The sequence below is a fragment of the Diplotaxodon limnothrissa genome, linkage group LG10 (genome assembly GCF_057381915.1).
Source record: "Diplotaxodon limnothrissa isolate DT_005_m linkage group LG10, D_limnothrissa_male_GT1.1, whole genome shotgun sequence".
In the NCBI taxonomy this organism is placed as follows: Eukaryota; Metazoa; Chordata; class Actinopteri; order Cichliformes; family Cichlidae; genus Diplotaxodon; species Diplotaxodon limnothrissa.
In genome coordinates this window covers 352,733-368,029 of record NC_140605.1, presented here as the reverse complement: position 1 = coordinate 368,029, position 15,297 = coordinate 352,733, and the positions used below count along the sequence as shown (strand labels likewise).

The 15,297-nt window shown below is 41.1% G+C and overlaps 1 protein-coding gene across 1 annotated transcript in view; it reads left to right on the top strand.

Annotated features, from left to right (window-relative positions):
- The window catches only part of dmpk (DM1 protein kinase), a 93,182-nt gene that overhangs the window by 903 nt on the left and 76,982 nt on the right, over positions 1-15,297 (top strand). The gene's annotated exons all lie outside the window — the stretch shown is intronic.

Below are 15,297 nucleotides of genomic sequence, written 5' to 3'. Positions count from 1 at the left end.
ACAGAATTGATCCATACGTGTGACTGGCTATAAGTATACCAACTGTATTTTCCAGTAGGGTGGAGAAGCTATCATCTTTTCAGTGACGTGACATTCCAAATTTAACACAACATGTGTTCAAGAATGAGGATCTGGTTTCAGGAAACCACCTGATCAACAATCAAGCAGATTTCTGTTTTTAGCTGGACTAAAGAGTGTGAACGTCACAAGAAATAATCTTGCTTCACACAGGTGGAAGACTCATGGGCATGACAGCTAAGGGGAAAATATTCAATTATTCTATGCTGAGATGGTAGAGCATCACAAGTATCTCTTTCAATAAAACAATTTTAATAGAAAACTAAAATGGTTAAGTACAATAATAGTTACTGTAGGCAGGAAGAAGTGTAAAAAAGCACTAAAATATTACAGTAAAAATAACTTCTACAATTAAATCATTAACTAACAAAAATATGCAAGTATATTTAGAAATTACTTAAAGTATTCAGAGTTACACCACTGACTGCAAGAAAATAGTCCCTTTGAATTTCACGTAATTAAATGATTAGACAAGAATTAATACAGAATCAGTGTTTTAATTCGCTAAGCACTTCAGCTCTAATTCTACATATACAAATTATAATTTGTAGCTTATTTTGGATTTTTTGTTGCACTTTTCTGATTCTACATAACTAAACTGTAAATCAGGCATTCTCACAGCACAGTTAATGATCTTTTTTTCTTATTATGGATAAATGACTCATTTATTGCTCTCCCTTCTACTTAGTCTGCTGTACATTAGAGGTGCAAAAGTGCAATAGGAGATGTCTGTGGAAGAGCAGCACAAAATGCAATTTAACTTGGCTCCTAGACCTCAGTCACACAGGCCTAGAGACCGGTCAGTATTTTATTTTATTTTTTTATATTTATATATATATATATATATATATATATATATATATACACACACACACACACACACACACACACACACACACATACATACACACACATTAACAAACCACATCAAACCAAGTTCTACAAAAGGAAAGTGTGTTTTCATAGTCCTCTTGTGCCATCTCTTTTTCTGTCTGGTTTGCTTATGGTGTCTTACCTCCCTACATGGCTACCTAAACAGAAGATGTCATTGATGGGTACCAAGCCAGTGTCAATATTTACAGGAACGAGCCATGACTCCATTACTGCATTTTCTTTTCTTTTCTCTTTGTTGTATACTCTTAAAATGCTATCTTAACAGCACTGGTCAACAGAAGTTTTGGTAGCAAAAACCATTTCAGTAGCAAATGCAAAATCCAATATAAAAATAAAAACATATGTTGGTGGCACTTTCTATTACAGCTCCAAAAAATAGAAAAAGCTTGGTGTCAACCATGGTGGCCAAGCTGTCATCCCTGTTAGAGAACACCTTCCACCCCATGCAGGTCTTTTTGACAGCACTGAGCAACTCCTTCAGCGACAGGCTGTGGCAACTAGTGTGTCAGGGAGGGATTTAGGAGCTTGTTCCTTCCAATTGCTTCTTTACAATGACCCACAGCAGTACAATTACTGTATCTTTGTATTTCTCACACACATACACATGATATTCTAATAACATCAGTGTCTGTTATTACTGTAGAATACTGTCACTTTTTGTTTAATATATTTAACGCCTGTTATGTCCCGGTGTAGGGGTACCGGAACGCAACATAAGGGTTAAAAGCAAAGTGACACCGCCCTGGTTCCCAAAACCATACACAGAAGCCGATTTACAAGTTAAAGGTGGTTTATTTTGTCTAAACTGAAGCTTAACTCTAGGGAGAACAAACAAAACAAGCTTATTCAGAAATGGAGGTGCTATCTAAACCCTAGGTGAAACAAAAACCAAACAAAAGTCAAGTGCTACTCCTAACTGAATAAGTAAGGAGAAAACATTACAGACAATAGTAAGGCAGTTCACCCCATCTGCTTCCGCACCCATTTACACATGAAAAGTAATCTATTTACAAAGCTCAACAGTCCTTAGCAAAACATGTGCACAAAAGTCACAGAGTTTGGAGGCCAAGGACGGATCTGCTGCTGCTGTCAGTTGCTGTCCCGAGACAACTGCTGGAGAGGGTTTTTCAAAACAGCCACTTGATCAGGAAGCCAATCAGCAGCCGTCAGCTCTGGAATGACCTGTAGACTTTTAAACACAGAACAAAAAAAGACAGCCACCGGGATCCGAATTATGGCCCGGACCGTAACACACCTTTAACAGAAAGTGTGGAAACCAGTGCAGTTAGACACATTCCTCAGGCTAAGGCAGTATGCTGCACAGTTTGGAGCTTGTTGTCAAGTGTATCAACTCTAGTCCAATGGACTGCTTTCAAACATATCCTGTTCAAAACATAACGCATTTGCATTTATATAGCACTTTCCTAGTCTTAAAAATCACCTTGAGTGATTTTAGACCACAAGTCACAAGTTACATCCTTTTCCTTCTGGGTCAATTAAATGTTTTATCCAGTTGGGAGAGAGACATTTTTTCAGAGCCTTGGCGGTTATTAGCCTTGATAGAACTAGGTTATTTATTAGGTCATGTGCAGTGACTGTCCAAGGATCAGTGATGTGGATGACATGAAAATAACCTCTGAAAATAACAATCTCATTATATAAAATAAAAAGCATCAAAGCACCACAGGACTCTATATATTACTTTTAGTCTACTAACCCAGAGAATTGGCTTGTTGTTTTTTTAAATGTTTGTTGCTTTTTTAAATTAAATATGAGGGTGACTTTTCACACTTTTGTGAAGTAACTTTGCAATACGTTGTATATCTAAAACTGTTCTTTCTTCATCTAAAAAGTTTACGCTGTACGTCTGTGTCACCCATATTCCTCTCTGGACCTGAGAATGAAACAAAAAATAATGGACTGGAAAACTTCCCTCTATTCATAAACGATAGCTGCTATTTTTAGTTGTAAAGACTGAGTCCAAATCTGACAGTTGCTATGCTGAAGAGGAACTCCATTTATGGAAAACAGAACAATGTTATGCTTAACAGCAAGGACACAGAACAGGGAGCAGTATGCATACTCACAGGTTATAAGAGGCATCTGTGTTTTTTGGGAACCAGTTGGCCACATCTAAAAAAGAAAGGAATGCAAATTTCACTTTTAGGGATATCTCCATTCACATATGTAAAAAGTGTACATACCTGATAGTATTCTGCTTAAGAATATTTGACTTGGGTCCAACTGGAATGGAATGGACTGTCAATTACATAGGAGTTTTCTAGTTCTAACTACTCCAAGCCACGTTACAAGCAAACATTCACGCATATTTATGCACCACTTTATTTACACAGAGCCTTATCGTGGCACTCAGGTGTGTACCACCCTATGAGTGCCATACATGCTAAGAATCAACAAATCAACCCAAGATGCAGATTATTGAGCTGTGAAAACAAGCCAGAGTATATGCAGGTCACTGTATGCTAGCACAAGGAGAATATGAAAATTTCACACAGAACAGTCTCAGCCAACTTAAACCCAGAGTTGTCTTACTGTGATAAGACCCCTGAACCAAACTGCTGACCACATGTCCATCTATTAACTTGTGTTTTTTGTTTGTTTGATTTATAACAGTTAGGTACGTTTAACTCCATCTTATGCTGTAGAAAGCAATTTGGTGGCATTATTTGTGTCCACTTGTCCTAGTACATCGAAAGGTTTTGAAAAGTTAGTGCTGAATTCTATGAATTTTCTTTTCTTTTAGACTTTGGTCTTGAATCACCATAGATCATCTCACAAACAGGGACTCCACAAGGGACTGTCCTGGCTCCATTAGATTTCACATTGTAAATATACAGCAGACTTCAAATACAAATTTGAGACCTACCCCATTCAGAAATACTTGGATGACACTTCCATTGTGGTGTGTGTATCAGGAATGGACTGGGAAGCTTTCAAAAACTTTCAGCAACTGAAGTCACAAAAACAACCTTATATCTAAAGTCTCTAACACGAAGGACATGATAGTAGATTTCTGAAGATTCAGGCCTCCTGCTGTCAAGGTTTTTAGGGTGGGCATAGAGATGGTAACAAAATATAAATATTTAGGTTTATATCTAGACAACAAACTAGACTGGTCCCTGGATACAGACAAACTATACAAAAGGGGAAAAATCACCTCTTTTTGTTAAGGAAACTAAGATCACTTAACATCTCTAGTAAACTCCTGCAGGTGCTGTTCTGTCAGCCTGTGGTGACAAGTGTGCTGTTCTATGCCGTTTGGAGAGGAAGGATCAGAAAAGGCATGCAAAGAGACTGGACAAACTAGTGAGAAAAGTTGGCTCTGTAATTGGAGTCATACTGGACACACTGGGGAAGGTGTTGGAGAGATGCAATCTAAATATGTTAGAAGCCATCCTGAATAACCCTGATCACGAATATCTTTATGGAACAAAAACATCCCATCATTACAAGAAGACTCTACTCTCTATAACGTAAAACAGACAGAGGCAGAAAATAATTTGCCCCCACATATTTTTAACTCAAATACATATAGCAGATGAGCTATGTCAGACATGAATTTCCCATTGGAATCAGTAATTATTGTTATTCAGGTCATTCACAAGAAAAGAAAAAGAAATCCATTCTGGGTTTTTATCAGTTAATTAGTTCATTTCCCATCAGTCAAAACAAAACAAAGCAAAAAAAAAAAAAAAAAAAAAAAAAATCACACACACAAAAACTCTACACCAACCAGGAAGCAAAACAAGTATGAATCCCACCCAGTACTCCATAATTCTGTCATGGTCTGCAGAAGCAGACTGTGAAGGAGGACCCAAGTGCAGACACGGAAGGAGACAGAAATGAGTTTAAACAAAAGGAGAGCCATTCATTATGGCTGATTAAACATAAAATACAAAACGAGGTAAAACGAGGGAATGTTAGGGTGTCTGGGTCGTCAACCCAGAGTTTTCAGTTTTACAATATTATTGAACTTTGATTTTGCCATTATTTATCATTTCTAGTCTTTTGGTTTCTTTGTTAGAGTTGTCTGCCTTCTGGTTTCAGTCTCTGTGTTCAATGGTTGCTCTGTCTCCCCTGTCAGCTGTATCCCCTTGTCAATTCCATCTTTCTGTGTTATGTTTCCTGTTTTACTTTGAAAGTCCGTGTCTCATGTTAATGTGTCTGTGTTTGCTTCCCTTGTCTCATTAGTCCTGATTTGTCCCAGCTGTGTTTCCCTCCAGTATCCCATTCCCTGATTGCTCTCTCTGTGTATTTAAGCCCTGTGTTTTCTTTTGTCTGTGTCACGATCTCCCTCATCCCACACTGCATGCGAGAAACTACAATGAGGAAACATGAACATGACCATTGATTAGCATTCAAATATCTCAGTGAATACATAAAGATTACCACAAAGCAAGAAAGCACGAGACAAGGCTAATCAAAAGGTATTGGCTGAAGAATATGCTTATTACGCCAACCCTTTTAACAACAGATCTTTTTAAGCATGCAGCTCATGTACATAGGGCTCGAAGCAAAGAATGAAGCAAAACAAACAAACAAACAAACAAACAAAAAAAAAACTTTCCACCTCACATGAGTAACTACATTAAATTAAATTTCATAAAAATAATCAATGCAAAACAAGAGTTTCAGTATTATTATTTTTGCTCTTTTCATTCTTGATTTATATATTTTTCTAATACTCTATTTTTACACGTTTTTAAACAAGGAAAATGAACTCCACCTTTTTAAATCACTGTCATAACTATTCCACAAGTTAACTCCTCTAACAGAAACACATCTCTGCTTTATGTTTGTCCTTATCTTGTTTTTTTTTTTTGTTTTTTTTAAACAAATCTGATCCCCTTAAGTCATATTGAAACTCTGACTTCAAACAGCTTCTGAGTACTTGTCATGAAACGCCGTGTGGCAGGCAGGAGATGAGGACTCAAAGTGCAGGACTCACAGACTCAAGGGATGAACTCAAAACCACAGCCTTATTTGCTGGTCACAGAAAAATGGGCATACAAAGTAAACTAAACTGGGAAACAATAAACTAAAACACACAGGGAGATCCACACAGCAAGAGGGACAACACGACACTGACTCAGAGAAACACAGGGTTTAAATACACTGGGTGTTTAAGCTGCTGCCGTCTGGCAGGAGGTTCAGGCTGCTGAGGTCCCGAACAAATAGACTCAAGGACAGCTTTTACAACAGGGCAATAGCCCTGATCAATGTAAATAGCTGACCTGACTGGATACCTCCCTGGACTTTTTAGGGGGAGGTAACAATGTTTAAAACGATAACAATAATATTTATATTTATAACAAGGTGCAATAATAATTAATGTGCAATAATAACAGTGTGCAATACACATACACTTATTCTTCTTTTTTATACTAAGTTAATATACTGTGTTGTGTTGTTTGTTACGTTGTGATGTGTCATATCGTGTCATGTTGTGTTATATGTAGTGCCGACGTAGGACAGTTTTTCCAATTTCATTGTACTACTGTACTATGTATGACGTATGACTGTGCAATGACAATAAAGAGTTATCTTATCTATCTTATCTTATCTTAAGTAACGAGGGGAATGAGACACAGAAGGAGGGCACAGCTGGGAGAAATCAGGACTGACGAGACAAGCAAAGCAGGACGCATTCACATAAGACACGCCCATCAAAGTAAAACAGGAAGTATCACACAGAGACGCGAACTTGACACGGTGGAGACAGCAACTAAGAAACACAGAGACATAAACCATAAGGCAGAGGACTCGAAGAACCAAAATACACAGAGGGAAACTCAAACAGGCAGACACAGACTTACACAGAACAGAGGGGACACAGAAACATGAAGGGCAAGGGATTGAAACTAGAAACCATAGAATAACTCACACAAGTACAATAATACAAAAATCACAAAGAACTAAACATGCTGGGTCAGGAGACCCAGGACCCTGACAGTACTATGGCAAAGCAAGTTATTTTGTGCTTTATACATTATCTGTGCCATTTTATATTCAACTAAATCATAACATTTCAGGGTATTCAGAACAAAATGTTATTTGTTTCTATATAGTTTGATTCATTTATAATTCTTATAGCTCTTTTTTTGTAACTTGAAAATAGGAAGAGTATTTGTTTTATATGCATTACCACATATCTCTAGACAGTAAGTCATATATGGAAGCAACAGAGAACAATAAAGTGTGTATAAGGATTTCTTGTTCAGGACAGTTCAGTTTTGTAGAGAATGGTTTTTGACATTTTTGTTTTCACATGGTTTATATGAGACTTCCAGCTCAGCTTATCATCAATTATCGCTCCAATAAATTTATTTTCATATACTCTTTCAATTTCAATTCCATTAACCCCGATATTTGCCAAAAATAATAAATTTTGTTTTCTTTCTATTTAACGATAACTTATTTATATCAAACCAGTTTTTTAATATATTTAACTCCTTTTCCACTGTAGTCAGAAGCTGTTCTAGGTTTTTACCTAAGCAATACAGAGTGGAATCATCAGAAAATAATACACATTTTAACAGTTTGGAAACACTACATAAATCATTTATATATAATATGAATAATTTAGGTCCCAGCACAGAGCCCTGAGGAACACCACAAGTTACCTTCAACTTCTTAGATTTTACCTTATTGATTTCTGTCATCCAGGTAACTTTTCATCCGCTTGTATGCCATCCCTCTTATACCATATCTCTCTAGTTTATTCATTATTATAGAATGACCAATTGTATCAAACGTCTTTTTTAGATTAGATTAGATTAGATTAGATTAGATAGAACTTTATTAATCCCTCGGGTGGGTTCCTCTGGGAAATTCGATTTCCAAAAAAGCACAGCACCGACAGAAGTTACAGAGTTACAGAATATTATATATATATATATATAATACACACACACACACACACACACACACACACACACACACACACACACACACACACACACACACACACACATATATATATATATATATATATATATATATATATATATATATATATATATATATACAGAGACAATATAAATAAAGTATACGAAGGGGATAAATAGAATAAATAGGAATAAAAATAAAAATACAAGTGAATTGCACATTTCAAGTATTGAGTCTATTGCACCGTTGACTATTTACAAAAGTATTGCACAAAAGGTATTGCACAGTGAGGTGAAGAGGCACTACAGCTTAGTTGTTCCCCCCTCCTTTGTCCTCCTGTTTCCCCTCCCTCTCCCCTCCAGGGAGGAGTTAAACAGTCTGATGGCGTGTGGGACAAAGGAGTTTTTAAGTCTGTTAGTTCTTGTCTTTGGGAGAAGCAACCTGTCACTGAACAGACTCTTCTGGTTGTTAATGGCCGTGTGCAGAGGATGTCTGGCATTGTCCATAATGTCCATCAGTTTCTTTAGTGTCCTTTTCTCTGCCACTGTCACCAGAGTGTCCAGCTTCATGCCGACCACAGAGCTAGCCCTCCTGATCAGTTTCTCCAGTTTCTTTAAGTCTATAAAAACACCAACAGTATATTCCTTATTATCTATTGCAGTAGATATCCCTTCTACAAGTTCCATCACTGCCATCGAAGTGGACCTTTTCGCTCTAAAGCCATATTGGTTATCACTTCGGAGATTATGCTTCTCAATATATTTATCAAGTGTATTAACAAATAACTTCTCTAAAATTTTTGAACCTGAACAGAATCATGAAATCTTTAACCTTACATGACATAGAGGGAAGCAACACAGATGACCTAACAAAGATGGAATGAAAACACACTGACTAAATACTCACAGGAATTGATCAGGGGAAGTGGAAACACATGGAGAAACAGCTGACTGGAATGAACATAATGAACCCACAGGGGAAGTAAAACAAAACACGTTGAACATGGAAACACACAACTCTTCAAGCTTCGCCATGATCCTATCTTTCGGGTTAGGTTCAGGTCATTGATAAAGGAGGTGGCTGACATCCAGAAGTCCTACCAGTGGCTGGACAAAGCTGGACTGAAAGATACGACAAAGACACTAATCATGGCAGCACAGGAACAAGCTCTGAGCACAAGATTCATAAAGGCTGGGGTCTATCACACCAGGCAAAACCCCAGGTGCAGGCTTTGTAAAGATGCCCTGAGAAAATCCAGCACTAAACAGCAGGGTGCAAGATGCTAGTGGGCAGGGCATACATGGAACGCCATAACTAAGTAGCTGGCATAGTGTACAGAAACATCTGTGCCGAGTATGACCCGGGAGTCCTGAGGTCAAAATGGGAGACACACCCTAGGGTGGTGCAGAAAGACCGAGTTAAGATCCTGTGGCACTTCCAGATACAGACGGACAAACTGTTGATGGCTAACCAACCGGACATAGTGCCGGTAGACTGTAGTGATAGATGTAGTGATACCGAATGACAGCAACATCAAGAAGAAAGGAACACAAGAAGGGCTCAGAGAAGTGCTGAAAAAAAGTGGAGGGTGAAGGTAACGGTGGTCCCAGTGGTAATCAGAGGACTCGGTGCAGTGACTCCCAAGCTAGGAGAGTGGCTCAAGATCCCAGGAACGACATCCGAGATCTTTGTCCAGAAGAGTGCAGTCCTAGGAACAGTTAAGATACTGCGCAGGACCCTCAAGTTCCCAGGCCTCTGGTAGATGACCCGAGCTTGAAGGATAGACCGCGTGCAGGGGTGAGAGGGGAATATTTTTAATATTTTTTTTTAAATTGTTACATCACGGTCTACTGGTACAGAAGTGCAACATAAGGGTTAAAAGGAAGGTGACCCAGCCCCGGTCCCCAAAGCCAACCCAGGTTCAGCCCTGGATTTACCTGGATTTGGGGCCGGTGTCCTGCAGGTTTTAGATGTGTCCTTAATCCAACACAGCTGATTTAAATGGCTAAATTACCTGCTCAACATGTCTTGAACTTCTTCTCTACTTTTTCCACTCCTTAATCATCCACTCCACGGACAAAGCTATTGAACTGCGTACATTTTCTGTTAAGCATTCTGAATTTGGTTTTTGCTTGCTATAAATTGGCCTCAAACCACACTATAGCAGAAGAAAAGGAGGATGAGGCACCAAAGTTAAAAATGGCAGCCACTTCCTCACTTTTGGAGCAGCACAGGAAGGCATTGGTGAGTGATTTCAAAACATCTTTCAGCCTACTGGAGTCGAAGTTTGACGAAGTCCGGTCTGCAGTGAAAGATCATGGTCAATGACTCAGATGTTTAGAAACTATTTAAGTCAGTGGGTTAGGGAGCTCCACAATGTTTGTTCCAACCTCAGCAAGTCTAATACTAAACTTTTGGCTAAAGTAACGGACTTAGAAAGAAAGAAATAGATGTCAAAACCTGCGTATTCTGGGACTTGAAGGCGTTGAAGGTTCGTTCCACAGAATTCTTTGTGGACCTGCTTAGTGAGGTCTTCAGGAAAGACAGGATCGGCTGGAGATTGCCAGATTTCAGATTACCCTGAAAGCCTGTTTATCTGGTCATTACGGAGGGCTGAGGGACAGCCCTGTGAGTAGATTTTTCTGATTTTCTCCTACTCTTGGGATATGCAAGGACTTTTGTTCATGTTTCAGCATTACAGATTCATCTTCTTTTCTCTTCTCTCCTACGATTTACAAGCAGGTACACCATACTTATTCTAGGATTGATTATTTTCTCAGATAATCGGTTGTCTTCGTGGGTCCAATCCCGTGAATACCAGAGGATAGTAATATCATACCATAAAATGTGTTATCAAAGACTTTTCCTGATGTTCCTCAATCCAGACGACACTGGCATTTTAATTCAACTGTACGGCAGATGACAACCTCCTAGAATTCATTTAGGAACAAATAAGCTCGTTTTTACAAATAAATACCACAGGAGAAAGTCTAAGGAGCTTGGAAAGAAAAGCGTCTGGACTTCTTGAACTTTCTTGCAGACATTTCATCTGAGAAGCTTCTTCAGTTCTAAGAGCAATTGGTGGAGAGTCCCAGATTTTGAGCCCTATGGGAGTGTCCCCAAGAGGGTCACGGACCCCCTATTGATCCTCAACCTAGTCACACGAGCCAAGCTGTGAACGCGAGTGTGGGTCACAATCAGCCAAGGTTTCGGGTGAACCCACTGTGAAACCTAGCCCCACCCTATCATGTGATTTACTGAGGCCAACAGGCCCAGGATGTGTGGGCATTAAGGCACCTGGGAAGGGATCTCAAAACTGGATTATAGATGGCAGACAGTTTGGTGTTGTAAAGAAGTCCAGACGCTTTTCTTTCTTTAGCTCCTTAGACTATGAAGACCTGGATGACTGAGAACCTTCACAGACACCACAGGAGTAACTTATAGCCTAATAATTTGGGATACACTGAAAACCTTCCTCAGGGGTCAAACTATTTCCTAAACAGCAAATATAAAAAAAGGCCCGTATATAATCACTTACTTTAGTTAACCAAATTAAAGAAATAGATCTGCTCTGCGCTACGGTAAAAAACCCAGACTTATACAACAAGCGCGTGGAACTTCAGACTAAATTTGATCTCCTTTAAACACACTAAATTGATGGTCAGCTTCTGAGGAGTAAGAGTTTGTTTCATATTCATAGCGACAAATCAGGTAAGACGCTAGCTAACCAGTTAAGGGGCTTTCAGGCAAAACAACATATCACAAAAGTCAGAATGAATAATGGTAATATCACCTTGGATTTTTCCAAAATTAATGATATGTTTAAGACTTTTTACTCTCAACTTTACACCTCTGAACTCCCACAGGAAAGCACTTTAATGGATAACTTTTTAACGCTTTGAACATTCCTACGCTTTCCTCTGATAGTAAAAATAGATTATACAAACCCATAATGCAAGAGGAGCTGAGCGCAGCTAATTCCTCACTGCAGTGTGGAAAATCACCTGGACCTGATGGATTTCCCATAGAATTTTTCAAAGCATTTTCATCAATGCTTTCACCTCAATTATGTCTAATGTGCATGAATCGGAGCGGATTCATGCACGTGTTGTAAACTTCCGCCATCCTATTTCAAGGCAAGTATCACTCTTGTCCCAAGAGGAATGTCCAGTGGAATGTTCGTCCTACAGGCCAATCTCTACATTAAATGTCGATGGTAATATTTTGGCTAAATTTTTGGCACGCAGGCTGGAAAATAATTTCCCATCCATTATATCAAAAGATCAAACTGGTTTCATTAAGAATCTTTACTCTTATTTCAATATCTGTTGTCTATTAGATATATTATACACCCGTTCCGGTCAGAATCCTGAGTGCATTCTTTGCTTAGATGGGAAGAAGGCATTCAATCAGGCTGCTGCCAATATTTATTCCCAAATCCTTTGATTCTTTAAATTCAGTTATATCATCTTATATATGGAGAGGTAAACACCCCCAGTTGAATAAAGCTCTTCATCAAAAGTCTTGGACTAATGGAGGCCTGGCACTGCCTAACTTCCGGTATTACTATTGGGCAGCAAATACGTGCTTATATCTTGGGTCTATTTCCAAAACAAAGATAATTGCCCTTCCTGGGTGTCCATGGAGTTGAACTTGGCTACAGATTCATCTATTCTGGCTCTGATTGGATTTTCACCCACCCTACCCCCAAACAAGAGCAACTGATAATCCAGTTGTCTGGCTCACGGTGAGGGTGTGGGCTCAGATGAGGAGGCATTTAGGCTTAAAAAAATTTAACATCTTAAAATATGTATCTCCCACTGTGATAAACCATGGCAGACCCGAAGACATTTTCAAGCTTTTCAGGATGCTTTATTGAGGCACACGGTTGCTGAATACACACATGAATGGCTGCAGTACCCCAGCTGTCAGCCGACACATCCACAACACAACAACTCAGACTGTGCAAAGCCTTTTCATCTCACCTACAGCAGCACTGCAGACCACGCCCCGCCATATACCCCCATTGCCCGACAGGCCGGCAAGCCATCTAGCCGAACCTACTGTTCCCCCCGCCCAGACCGTTGGTGCTCCTGGGCCCTGGTGAGGGACAGGGATGTGACCACTCTGGCGGTCGCCCACATATCCAGCAGCGCCAGTGACAATGTGGATCCAGGGGACGCCCTGCGTACCCAGCGGCAGCCCTGGAACTGGTCCAGGGGGCCAAGCAGCGACAGCGCAGTAGACGTAGAAGTGAGCCGGGGCTCACCGAAAGCTGGTCCACCTCCTCCACCGCCAGCAGGCATGCCTCCTGTACACTGGCAGTCGCGGACCCTTGGGCACCTCCAGCAACAGTGTGGCAGGTTCCTCCTGCGCTCTCCATGAGCTGACCTCCGGCTCTTGCTGAGCAGGTGGTTGAGCTGGTGGCGAGCCCAGGAGATGCTCCGCAGCCCTCCTCCAGGGAGCAGGAACGGGCACAGATCCCTGCCGGGCATAAGCTGCTACCACTTGATGAGTAGGGATGGGTGCGGCGGCCGGCTATGTCCTGGCTTGTCGCATCCTGGGGCCTGACATGGTCGTCAGAACAGCCTGGACCTCCTCCACGCCAACGCTGTCGGGGAATGCCGGTGAGAGTGAGAGTGCCAGATTCTTCATTACCTGTAGATGCTGCTGGGTCCAGTCTTACAGCTCTTCTGTGCTGGCCATTTTGGCCACCATTCAGGCCAACTCCTCCCCTTGGCGGCCAGTTTGTGGGTCTGCCGTGCCCCCCATCCTGGGTTTCGGCACCACTGTGATAAAACAAGGCAGACCCAAAGATATTTTCAAGCTTTTCAACATGCTTTATTGAGGCACATGGTTGCTAATTACACACATGAATGGCTGCAGCATCCCAGCTGCCAGGCGACACATCCACAACACAACTACTCAGACTGTGCAAGGCGTGATAGCAGATGCCACGCAGGTGCATCCATCTCACCTGCAGCAGCATTGCAGACCATGCCCCACCACACCCATATACACATTTTTTCAGATATCTGCAGATCAGACATTTTCTCAGACATTCTCAGACACTAAATTTTCCAATAGCAGCAGCTGCAATGTCAGGGATATGCACCTTAATGTACAGGGTGGGCCATTTATACGGATACACCGTAATAACATGGGAATGGTTGGTGATATTAAAGTCCTGTTTGTGGCACATTAGTATATGTGAGGGGGCAAACTCCTCAAGATGGGTGGTGACCATGGTGGCTATTTAGAAGTCGGCCATCTTGGATACAACTTTTGTTTTTTCAATAGGAAGAGGGCCATGTGACACATCAAACTTATTGGTATTGGTATTTTTTTTCCCGTTTGGCTCTATTGCCATCAGAATTACTGTCTAAAGGCAAAGAAAGATTCCCAACGGATTTACTTTACCAAATGGACCATTGCAGCCTTGCCGTATTGGTCTATTTGATTCACCTTTGCTTTTATTGTTTATTTTATTTTATTTTCACTTGCTAAACACGGGACAGACTTGACTGGGGAAAAGAAAAGGGAGAAAGAAAGAGGGAAAGAAAAACAGCGGGGAAGAGGAACGGTGATAAAGGGGCAAAAAACAAAAACCAACAAAACAAACAGACAAAAATACATATATCAATCACCTGGATCACCTGTTGAGAAAGAAAAAAGAGAAAACAAGCAAAAAAAAAGAGAGCAATATAATAAACAACATCATCGCGATGATCTATGGGAATGTAACAGTAAATACTAAATATTAAACATTATTGTGCAGCACGTAAGATCGACAGTGCACAGTGTGCTTTGAGGTAGGAGCCAAAGAGGGTGTAGTTTGTGTCTGTGAGCACCCGTGTGTACACCTGTGAGCATGAGCGCGCTTGTATTTAAAAGGTTCCTTCATGTAATGATCTGCTAGAGGGTGTGGGGGAACCATAGCCCCGTCCTCCAGGGCATGAAGCAGGTATGGAGGAGATCCAGGCTCCAGACATCCAGAGCCCCTCAGAGCACAAGAGACCAAGGAAGACAAACGGAGGGGCAACCGTGCCACTATCCCAGAAAGAGCTGAGGAGAGTCCCAGATGAGGGGTCACTCAGCAGCCGTGGAGCAGCTGTGCCAGAGTGACCAAGCCCGAGGCCAAGGGCACCCCACCCCCCGAAGGGGCCCGAGCGAGCCCCAGGCTCCAGGCCCCGACAAGCAGCCACCAGGAGTGAGACGGTGCGTACCTGGACGCCCATCCCCGGACACAGAGAACCACCAGTGCACCAATGTGTGGGGGCATCTGCCACTGGCACGTGGAGTGGTGGGGGGAGATAGGTCTCCATACCTTCGAGGGCCTGAGATGTCCCTAGAGAGGTGACGTCTGATACCCGAACTGACATATAGACACAAACATACAGGCACACACAGATACAA